An 11421-nucleotide genomic window follows, 5' to 3' on the forward strand; every position below is an offset into this window, starting at 1 on the left:
AAGGGAAGAGAATGATCAGCAGTAAATATTAGGAAGTTGAATGAAAAAAAAAGTCTATTTATGTTTTATTAAATTCAGTAGAATTCTATAAAAACAAACTACTAATGTTGTCATATTTGACTTTGCCTTTATTTCTACCTGCCCTGAACTACAAGTATTTTCTCAGGTATTTATGAGGTTGTATATTAATAGTTAGTTAAGTTACTGAATGAATATTCACCTAATATTTTCTTTCTAAGTGGATGGCTGATGTCAATTAAAACCTCCGTTCATATCTCTTAGCAGCTGTTTTTATATTCTGTTAGTATGCTACCCAAATAATTCAGAATATTCTGAGAGCTTTAATTCCAGGAAATCAGGGCCATAAAGTCAGTGTATACTTTTTAATTCCAATGAGATGTTCACAATTATATGCTTAAAAATTCATTATGTAGCAGCACCCATGTCACTTTTCTTATTTTTCACTTTCAACACCTTACCCAATAATTAAAATTGTTCTAAGCATTAGAAGCAATTTACCTTTTATAAGGAAGCCAATTGTAATGTTTGTAACTGGACTGTTTAAATATTTAGGTTAAGTCTATTAATTAAATATTAAAAATGTACCACAGATAGGAGGAAGAAGAAATGTTTTATCAGAAGACTGAACACAGATTTACCGTTTTTATATTGCTAAAATTTTAATTATGGAGTAAAGCACTTTTCTCTTTTTTAATAAGAGAAACCTGAGTAGTTGTGTACATAAACTTTTTGTACTAAACACTGACATCATCTGAAAGTAATATGTTTTGGGGGAACAAAAGTTCATATAGACATTTATAGATATCAGTGCTAAATATTAGAACTAAACTGGATGCAAAATTATCATAACAAATCACACTTTTTCTTGGATCTGTTATCATTCCATTTCACGTATAATATCATATATATATATATATGTAAAGCAGCTAGAAAATTACTTGACACTATTAACTTTTTTTTTTTAACTCTCTACATACCTTTTTATTGTTATATGGAGCATAAATCTGAGAAAACAAGAACATTTTAGAACAACCTTAAGAAAAGAACAAATTTTCATAATTTGTCCATCAACTCTGAGACAAAAGAATCTATTTGCAAAATCATTTTCTTTTACCTTCTTCATTCATGTGTGTGTATGTGTCTTTCCACATATTGTGTGATTGTGTATATGCATGTGTATGTACTTATATGTGAAATGTTGCCAGAATAGTGAATTTTACATCAAGCAACTATGGATTTGAATTATGATTCTTCTATTTATTAACTGTCCAGTTGCTATAAATATTTTTTTCTGGGTCTTTCCCTCTCCATTGTCTTTTTTTATAATGGGAAAATAACTTTCTCATATGATTTTTTTTGTAAGGAGGTAGGTAGGTAAGTATATAGATGGATGATAGATGATAGGTAGGTAGATAAGTAGGTAGGTAGATAGACAGACAGAGATGAAAGGAAAGGAGGGAAGGAAGGAAGGAAAGAAAGAAAAGTACTTGAGATAATTTCAGGTTTTCAGAGGATGCTTCAATACAGATATCAATTAATAAGTATTCTTTTCTTCCTCTGCTTTGGAAACAGAAATTTATACTTCACGACTCAGTCAAATGGTACTTCTAAAATTTATTTTTGTAGTTCTGTGTCATATTGTATATTTAACAATTATGTTATCAATCTTACTATTATCCTACATATTGCTCCATGTAATTTTTACATTTGTAGCTCTATTCGCTCTATCCATCCTGTGCTATTGAGGACTGAGTCCAGTTTTTTTATAGTAACCTGAGAAACAATCACATGACCAGGCCCATACAGCCTTTAAAAATGGCAAGCTTAGAAGACTATTAAATTAATAAATTATTCAGTTAATAATTAATTATTATTTATAATTGAAAGATTGTGTAAGATATTTTAAAAATAAAACAGCTACACAAAGAGTTACCAGAACTAGATTTAATCTCTAACTAAACGATTAATTTTCTGTGTGATCCTGGGGAAGTAATTTTCTATTAATCTATGGAAGAAGGTGATAGATTTAATTAAATCTAAGTTATTTCCAGTTATAATATTCTAAAATTTTGTGCTTTTAAGTATCTTGCAGAAAACTAAACAGCAATTTACTTATCTGACAATAATTGTATTTAAAAGGAGATATATCCATTAATAGTACACAGAAAATCTTAGTCACTCCTAAGGGTAAAAATTCAGACTTTCTTTGAGTTTCCTCTTCTCGCTGCAAAAGAACTCCTCTGGTGCAAGCAGAGAATTTTGCTCCAACCTAAGCTGGTTCAGCTGCTGGTTCAGCTGCTGGTTCAGACTGTTTCACAGGAATCCTCTGTTAGTTTTGCCCGTCTACATCTACAGGACTTTGTGACACTGTTATTAATCACTGAGAACCAAAGAAACCAAGAAAGAAAATAGACTAGCTCTCTGAAAGTGAACATTCTTATCTTATCCTAATTATAATAGCCCTATTAAACACTCAACATCCAGGAATGGCTTAGCAGAGAAATGCAATAAAGAAAAATGAAATATTCTGTGCTTTAACAAACTTGAGTTAGAATCCTAACCCATAGTGCTTTCTTTGACTCATTTGGAGAGAAGACTGCATGCTTCTAATTTTGTCTTACTCTAGCTTTTGAGGATGGCATTTTAGGAGCATTTAGGCACCAATTTCCTTCAAATTTTGATTTGACAATAGCTCATATAATAGTATTTGAATCTATTAGACTACAGTTGCAGCTAACTAAAACTGACTTGAGCTACTTTACATTCAAATGGAGAATTTGGAAAAAGGACACGTGGTCGTTTCCTGAAAACTTGTAGCTGAAATATAATGATGGTTCCCTCAGAAATGGCAGGGACTAGAAATTAGAAGAACTTCATAATTGAACCAGTCTCTCCTGTACCGCATTTTTCCATGTCATAGGCAAGCTTCCTCCATTCCTCGCTGTCATGTCAGAACACATTTCACTGAAGACTTTGAATTTATAGGATATAAATTTGACCACCAGCAGGGTCTGCCTATCTCCTGTGCCCAGTTCCAGCATCCCATAAAAAAGAACGTCTGGCTCGCATGATGTGTTTATCACTAGTTTAATTACTCATGTGGAGCTGGGCATGAGCACAATGTTGCCTGTGGGTACAATGCTGTGGATTGGATATGGAGATGGTTTTCAATAAACAAACAAGCAAATAGATGAATAGATTAAAATAAAATAAAATAAAATAAAATAAAATAAAATAAAATAAAATAAAATAAAATAAAATAAAATAAAATAAAATAAAATAAAATAAAATAAAATAAAATAAATAAAAAAGATAGTATTTCAAGGGCCGAGAAGATGTGTATTTCTTCTATAGAACTTTTAGAATCGGATATTTATTTCATGTCTTTCTCCATTTTTACTGAGTATTCTTTGAAAAAGATAACTAGCATCCAAGAGAAATGTAAAATTATAAGATATTTTAAAATCATTTAGGCCAAACCACTTTTCTGTCCTATGTGAAGCGTATAGAGGACCTAGTTCAATCCACTTGTTCAGTTTTCTTCACTATAATATTTATATAAAGATCTACTTATATTTAATGTCTTTTAGAATAATATTCAAGCTTTTAGTAGATTACATGTTACTTAGTAATTTATAAAATGTTGTATGTTAAATTTACGATTAAAGGATATGCAAATTTCCTTGAATAGCTAAGATATAGATAAATTTTATAAATTTTTAGTATATACTGTTCAAATATTTATTGATCTATTAATCAATAGATTATTGATTAATTCACATATTGACTATTTTAAATTTTTACAAATATGCTATATCTCCCATCTTCTAGCTTCTCTTTGATTAATTGTACTTCAAAATATAAACGATTATTACATGCGTCAGGCTTGGATTCCATAGCAGAGAGTGTCTGTAAAGGCACTAGGAAAACTTCTGCATTTTATCCACATTTCTATTCAGTGCAGTTTTAGCTGAAGCAGAGTATGGCTAATATAGTTCAGTAGAACACATAATCGTTTACCTGTAAGCGGTCCTAAATTTCAGCTCTTGGGCAAAAACTGTCCTCCTTCAACTGGCCGAAATCACCTCAAAATAAAAAATTAAAACTACAATAATAGTATCGGAATAGCCAAGTCCCATCATAACATATTATATAATGTGAGCTTTTAATACATTTCACTAAGATTATAATTGAGATAAGGCCTAGAAAGTTATGCCTCTAAGTTTTGAGAAATAATTCTTGTTTGAAAAAGCCTCTCAGAAACATCTTCTGCCCTTTCCAACATTATGTGATTGTTTTCATTGTGGGATTATACACTGTATTTGTTGGTAAATATATTTGTTCATTTTATAATGCCTTTTTTTTAATATTTAGGATCATGACATTGAAATTTATACTCCTTAATGTAGAACAATATTGTGAGCAATTTTTACAATGCTAAATGTTTATTTAGTATTAAATTTATGGTTGTACATTATTCAATAATATAGATATGCCAGCATTTATTATCCTAATCTGTTTTCATTGTATGCTATATTGTATTCACTATTTTACATTTTTAAATAATGATGCAGTTAATGTTTTCATGTATAAATTTACATGAAAATATTTTATTTTGTATTCAATTAACAAATTACTCATGTCAGATGTAGCAGCCTTTGCCTTATCTTATGGGTGCTCATCACATCCTAGTACTTTTTCCTACCCCTTCTATTCCTGCACAGGTCACATAATTCACATTATAATGAGTTTGATGTATATCTCTACAGTCAATTTTATTAGAGTTATATTTCTATATGCTTAAAACATAGAGTTGTTTCTTATTTATGTTGTAATTGATAAATCTTGCATTTTTCTCTTAAAATTATTTTTTACTATTATTTTAACCATGATTGATATATACAAGAAGTATAATTTATTCATTCATTTTAACTGTTACATAGTGTTAACTCCTGTAATGGTATTCTTTTAGTTTGCTTCAAATTTGCATCATTAAAATAATATTCCAATGAACATTCCTTTATATAACTCCTTTTGAGATATTTTTTAAATGTTTAATTGTATGTACCTTGAAGTGGAAATGAGGGCTCATTTGCATTATCAATTTTACTAGATGATGTCACATTGCTCTCCAACATGACTGTTGTGATTAAAGCATACACCATCAAGGTAAGAGAATCACATTTTCTCTTCTACACTGAAGTAAGAATTTTTGTTTCTTTTCATTTTCTTCTATTTGAAGATTTTTTTAAAAAATTATTTTTTAAATGTGCAATTTTCTGTTTACTGGTGATGTTGACATTCTTTACATTTTTTATTAGTTTTATGAATTGCCTGATATCTTTTGTCCATTGTATGCTTCATCATTTTTAAAATCAGTGCAAATCTTTTATACATTTTTAAAACTAGACTTTTTGATTTTTAAATATGCTGTGAAAAATATAATAATTCACCTTAGCATATTATTTTATTCTAAGATGGCCTGTATTGTGTTTTCCTGGAGGAAAAATATGTGTATATGTATATCTATATCTATATACATATATATACACACTGTATTTAAATATAAAAATCTAAAACTTAAAATGACATTGCAAAAACATGTGACTAGGAAGGATTTTAAAGTTATTTCCCAAATGATGAGCTACACATTACAAAAGTAGCATCTTAAAGAAAATTATAAACATAGAGATACTTGTATAATATTATTTTTACTCATAAGCTCTTTTAAAAAGAGCTATACCATAACAAAATACAGTATTAAGAATTCATCTAGGAACAAAAATAAATGGATTGCTCCTTTTGTATATAGCAGTAATGTAATCATTTCTACTGATATTATTTTTGGTTTGAAATAAGAGAGACTCCTTAATCATCATTTATTTTAATGTGAGAATTGCAGGATGTCAGCAGTTTTATTTGACAAAAACACACTTAGAACAACAAAAGTTAAGATCAAATTTACTATTTCATTCAGTATTTCAAACAATATTAGGGATATAATGGTTCTTTCAACCACGTACATAACCTTAGTTACATAGCTATAACAGATTTGATTACTCTAGTTCATTTAATATAATTTATCTAATTGGTAAATGATAGTAATTGTCACAAGTCCAATATATGTATTTCTTAAATATTTTCTCTACTTATTTGCATAATATGTATACTCATAATGAAATTAGTATTTTCCCTCATCTCACCATATTTTGGTATCTGGTTGTATTTCCTCCTATGAAATATATTTTAATACTTTTTCTTCTCACATCAGAAAAAAAGTTCTTCCTAACTTTTCATTTTCTAGAACTAGTCTAATAATTTCTAATATTTCCTTGATCTTGTCTAATATTATCCACTGATATCTCAACTTTTACCTGGGTATATAACTTCCCAGCTAGAAATTACATTTACCAGCCCCTTTAAAGCCTGTATAATCATTGCTAACCCATGTTAAGTGAGCTAAAAAGATAGATGCCTCTTTTCAATTGTGACTCCTAAACAAACTTGTGTGCCTTTCCTTGCCTCCCCACTCCTCCACAATCCCTATTGACTAGGACATAATGAGAATTGGAGTGAAAAAAAAAATAGACTGGTGAATTAGGAAGAAACGAGGAGTGACTTCTAATAGATATAGAGTTAATTTTTGGTCTGATGAACATTGATTTTGTTAATGTTTGCACAGCTCTGTGAATGTACTAAAAACCAAAGAATTGTGGCACTTTAAATGGGTAAATTGTATGTGAATTTTATCTCAGTAAGCTGTTATTTAAAAATAAGTGCAGGAAGATATTGGGATTTCAGAAGAATGTATTGGTATTTAACATTTTGAGTAAGGCATTTTTACATGGCTCATCAACAGGAAAATAGCTTGTCTAGGGTAAATCCTGGAAAGTACAGTTGAAAATGGCAGTATGGGACAATTTATGGATGACTTTGAGTATCAGGGAAAATAGTTTAAAAGTAATTGTACAGAGAATGAAAAACCTTTAAAAACCTAAGAATTGACAAACCTAGAGCTGTATCTGTGAAATATGTAAGTAATGGTAAGATACATGATGAATTAGAGCAAGGAGATACTAAGAAAATGTTGTGTTTGGTAGTGTCAAATGGGTGTGAGAGGAAAGAGTAAGTATGCTGATGGAGTTTTAAGTCATTTAATATGAAGAATGATTTTTTAAAGTATAAGAGGAGGAGCAAGTTGGAGTGGCTAGATAATGAACTTGTTTTGATTATACTCAATTGAGATATTGGTAGAATATTGACCTGAAACTAAAAAACAATTATCTAGAAATGTGGCCTAGAAGTTTGGGAGAAATGACATTTTTCAGATGACAAAACTGTTCCTGAGGATGCTAATTATCTCCTAACAACACATTTTTGATACCCTAACCTTTTCATAGCCATCATTTCTCTAAACTATTGATGTTCAATACTCGATTAGCGAAATAAGAAGACTGATATCATATTGATGATAGGAAAAACTGAATTATACCAGTCTTAGATCATATGGCATTTTTGTAAGGATTATGAAAAGATATTCCTTTTTAGTGCATGTAGCCTTATGTCAGGGTATGTGGCTTACAAAGAGGTTGAATTTCACCACTCACACTCATCCTCAGTAGGGCAGGTTTGAGTAGCATCTGTATGACAATACTCAATGTTTCTGACCAAAAGATTCTCCAACATAGAATTTCCAAGTTTTACTTTAAAAGAAGATTGAAAAAAATATATATATATATATGATAATATTGGAATTTGATCCATGAATAAATAACTCCACTATGAATATAATTGACAGTATATAATATAATCACTATATAGTGTGCCTCACTGCACTAGAATCCCATAGTGAGATTTTACTATTCATTAAATTACAAGAAGCAACTTATGAGAAATTTTGGCTTTTATCAAATGGTTACACTTCACATTAAAACCTTAAATATTTCATCTCACACATCAGTAATTCACAGATGATCTTAGATAGATTGCACTTTGATTGTACTTTAATTCACGTGACTGATGCAAACCATCTTTTTTCCCAAAAACCTATTTCATTGTGTTATTTTCCCCTTTCTAACCTTAGAGTTTTCATGTGTGACATCCATCTTATTGTGATCGTATTTATTATATTAAAATAAAGAAATAATAGTAAATTGTCATCACACTATATAAGTTAGAAAGAATCTGAACACATTTTACTAATATTTATTTAGAAATATTTCTTAATTAATCAACTTTGGGACTTCATACTTTCTAGTAGTTTCCAAATAACTGATTGTTCATTGTCAAATTGGTACCAAAAAAATACTATCTTCAGAAATTATGTTTACCCAGAGCTAAAAAGCCTTTCAACCGCAATTTTATTTATTTAACTGTCAATGTAGAGTATTTCCCACAGTATCATAATTAATTTTTTGAACAAAAGGCATTGTTACATAGTTAACATGTATGCAGATATCTTGTTTTTATGAAAAAAAAATTACCTTAATTGAACAGCAACAGAGAAGTATCTGGCTTGAAAAGCCTAAAATATTGACTATCTAGCCTCTTTCCTTTAATTTATCATAACTTAGTCTTGTAATCTTCATTTTGAGTGATACCAAATCATGTCTATAATTGATGGGGACATCGGTGATCACATTTTCTCCATGATATTCCGATTCCTTCAATAAGTAGATAAACTGAATCTAAATATTCATGTAGTAGGGAAAAGGCATAATATCACAAGGTGGTGTAAATAAAATTAAAAAACAAGCTACACACAGGAAAGAGGTGTTCAATACATGAAATTAGTATTTAATGCATATAGAACTCCTACACATCAACAAGAACACGATAAAAAATGTAATAACTATGTTAAAATTACAAGTGCACATTTTTCACTCTTCTGAGGAAGAATGAAGTTAAAACATCTTTTTCACCGCACTCCCTAACTCTTAGTCATCCTTTGAGGGCAAAATAATATTTGACCAGTACTTAGAAAGGATAAGTGAAGAGTACTTGGCAAATACTTGTACAAAGGTAAACAAATCATAAATGTGACTTTTATATAGAATCATAAAATATTTTAAAATTTTCATACACTGTAAATCTCTAATAAGATTTTATTACCAGTTAGTAATAATACTATGAAAAACACATAAAATATGTTCATCTATTTACCGACACACAATTTTGGCTTTTTTGCTGAGGGCAACTACTCCCAAGTTCCCATACTCTTAACCATCATCAGAAATTCATTATGGCTTTCCAAGTACAAGTATAATCTTTAATTTTAAGTATCAAGGGATAAATGTCTATTCTAATTAAAAGAACATAAAAGACAGCTTTTTACTATGTGAGCAAGCTGGACTCATTGCTATTTAAAAATCATGGACATTATGTAGGCAGCCTCAACTTGCAAAAGCACTATGTATCACAATTTCATTTATAAGACATTTGTGAGCTTGAAAGCTCATTATCTATAGGAACAAAAGCATTAAAAGTTATTTTACAAGGAATAATTTAACCTACAGAATTTCTGAAATTAAACTTTATTTTCTAATTTATATTTCTCTATGGAAATGGCTGGTTGTCTTCTTCACCTCTTAGTTTTTTTTTTTCTTTTCCATCATTTCTACTGGACTCCACAATTAAAAAAATAATAATTTCCAAAGATAATTTCTGCACATTAAGAAATTCCTCATCGAGCTTTATGAATATATTCTAATGGTTTCCTCTCCACACTTTGAAATGTAAAACAGTCAAAACAATATCGGAGAACTCAATATAATTAAGGAATGTCTATCTTACAGAGTATAAGTATCTTATGATGTCTGGAAGGACACACTAGTTATTGCATGTTTTACACCATCAACTTTTAGAAGTGTGTCATTAACTACCCTAATTCACCACATGAATAGACTCTCTTGTAAAGAGCAAAAATTCTTGAAGCAACGTTCTCACATGACCCAGTAAGAAAATGCTTTTAACCACCCTTACTGAGATTACTATGATAGTGGTATTTTTAAAGTGGTATTTTAAAATATGGTCCTGTATTTTAAATACAGTATCTCATTTAATTTTCCCAAAAACGTAATGACTTAAGTTCTATAGTTATGTCATTTTATAAATAAAAACCTAAGACTTAGAATGGTTAACTAATTAGGCCAAGGTTACTTGCAAAGCTGTATGTCTAAGCTGGAATTTGAACCATGTCTGTAAGACTCCAGAGCATGATGTTATTTTTACTCAGCTGTAACACTTTTTTTTTATTGCTAAATGCTACATTAACAAAAAAGAATGAAGTTAAAAAAAAAAAAAAAAAGTAAATTCTCCTTCCAGAAAAACTCCCCCACACATTTAGTTCAAAACAGCCTTCATTTAAAATTCTATTATCATTGAGATTACTACTTAATTTCACCTAGGCATTTACATTTATTGAGGAACTCACTCTTCATACTATCTAAATAATTTGTCAATTTTTAAAAATGTACCTCCTTTCTTTAAAAAACTCTTAGCCGAAAATTTTCTGACCAAAAACTTCCTTGAATTGAAAAGTATTCTAACATTCTCATGTTATTTTTATTAGGCAAATATCTTTGTCTCTATATTCATTGATATCCCTAGTGCTAAGGAGAGTGGCTGGCACATAAAATGCACCAATAAATATTTGATGAATGAATGAATGATTTGATTATTTATGTCAGTGAGCAATCTGGCTATTTAAGTATAATATAATAATAAAGTAATTATATTATTATGCACTTCCATATTCTGAACTCATATAACAACTTTGGCTACCTAAGTTTGAAATTTCATATTTTTCTGTGCTTTGTTTTACTTTTCAGTAGTGAATATATTACTATAACCTATAGATAAATATTTATTTCGGCTGTAGGAGATACAAACGTGTATTTGTCAAGCATTTTAAAATTTTTTTCAAATCAGAAAAAGATTGCTGACCAGATTGTTCATTTTTCCTAGACTGAGGGAAGTCTTTTAGTCAATATTTTGAGTTAGATTCACCAGCCACATTTAATTATTTGCACATTTGACTACAACTTTCAGAATTCTACTATTTAATCCAACTGGAACTAGTTGTTAGGCTTCTTGAAAGCTCAAATTTAGCTTTTACTATTTTTCTCTCACATCTTGAACTTCAGTTTTCGCTTAATGTTGGTTGTTCAATCTTTTTCAGTTTTCAAGTCTCATAGGAGAGAAAAGCAAAATGTGGCATATTAGACACCCAGAAACTCTTGAAAGTTGGTGGAAGAGAGATACAGGAATAGAGAGAGGAAGAATGATAGAAAAATAAGAAAGAAAAAGAAAGGAAAGAAAGGTAACGAATGAAGGAGGAATGAGATTGAGACCCTATTTATAATCTGGATGGTAAGGGAAAGTGAAATTTGTTTATGAGAT

Source organism: Rousettus aegyptiacus, unplaced genomic scaffold, assembly GCF_014176215.1.
Source record: "Rousettus aegyptiacus isolate mRouAeg1 unplaced genomic scaffold, mRouAeg1.p scaffold_m13_p_3, whole genome shotgun sequence".
Lineage (NCBI taxonomy): Eukaryota > Metazoa > Chordata > Mammalia > Chiroptera > Pteropodidae > Rousettus > Rousettus aegyptiacus.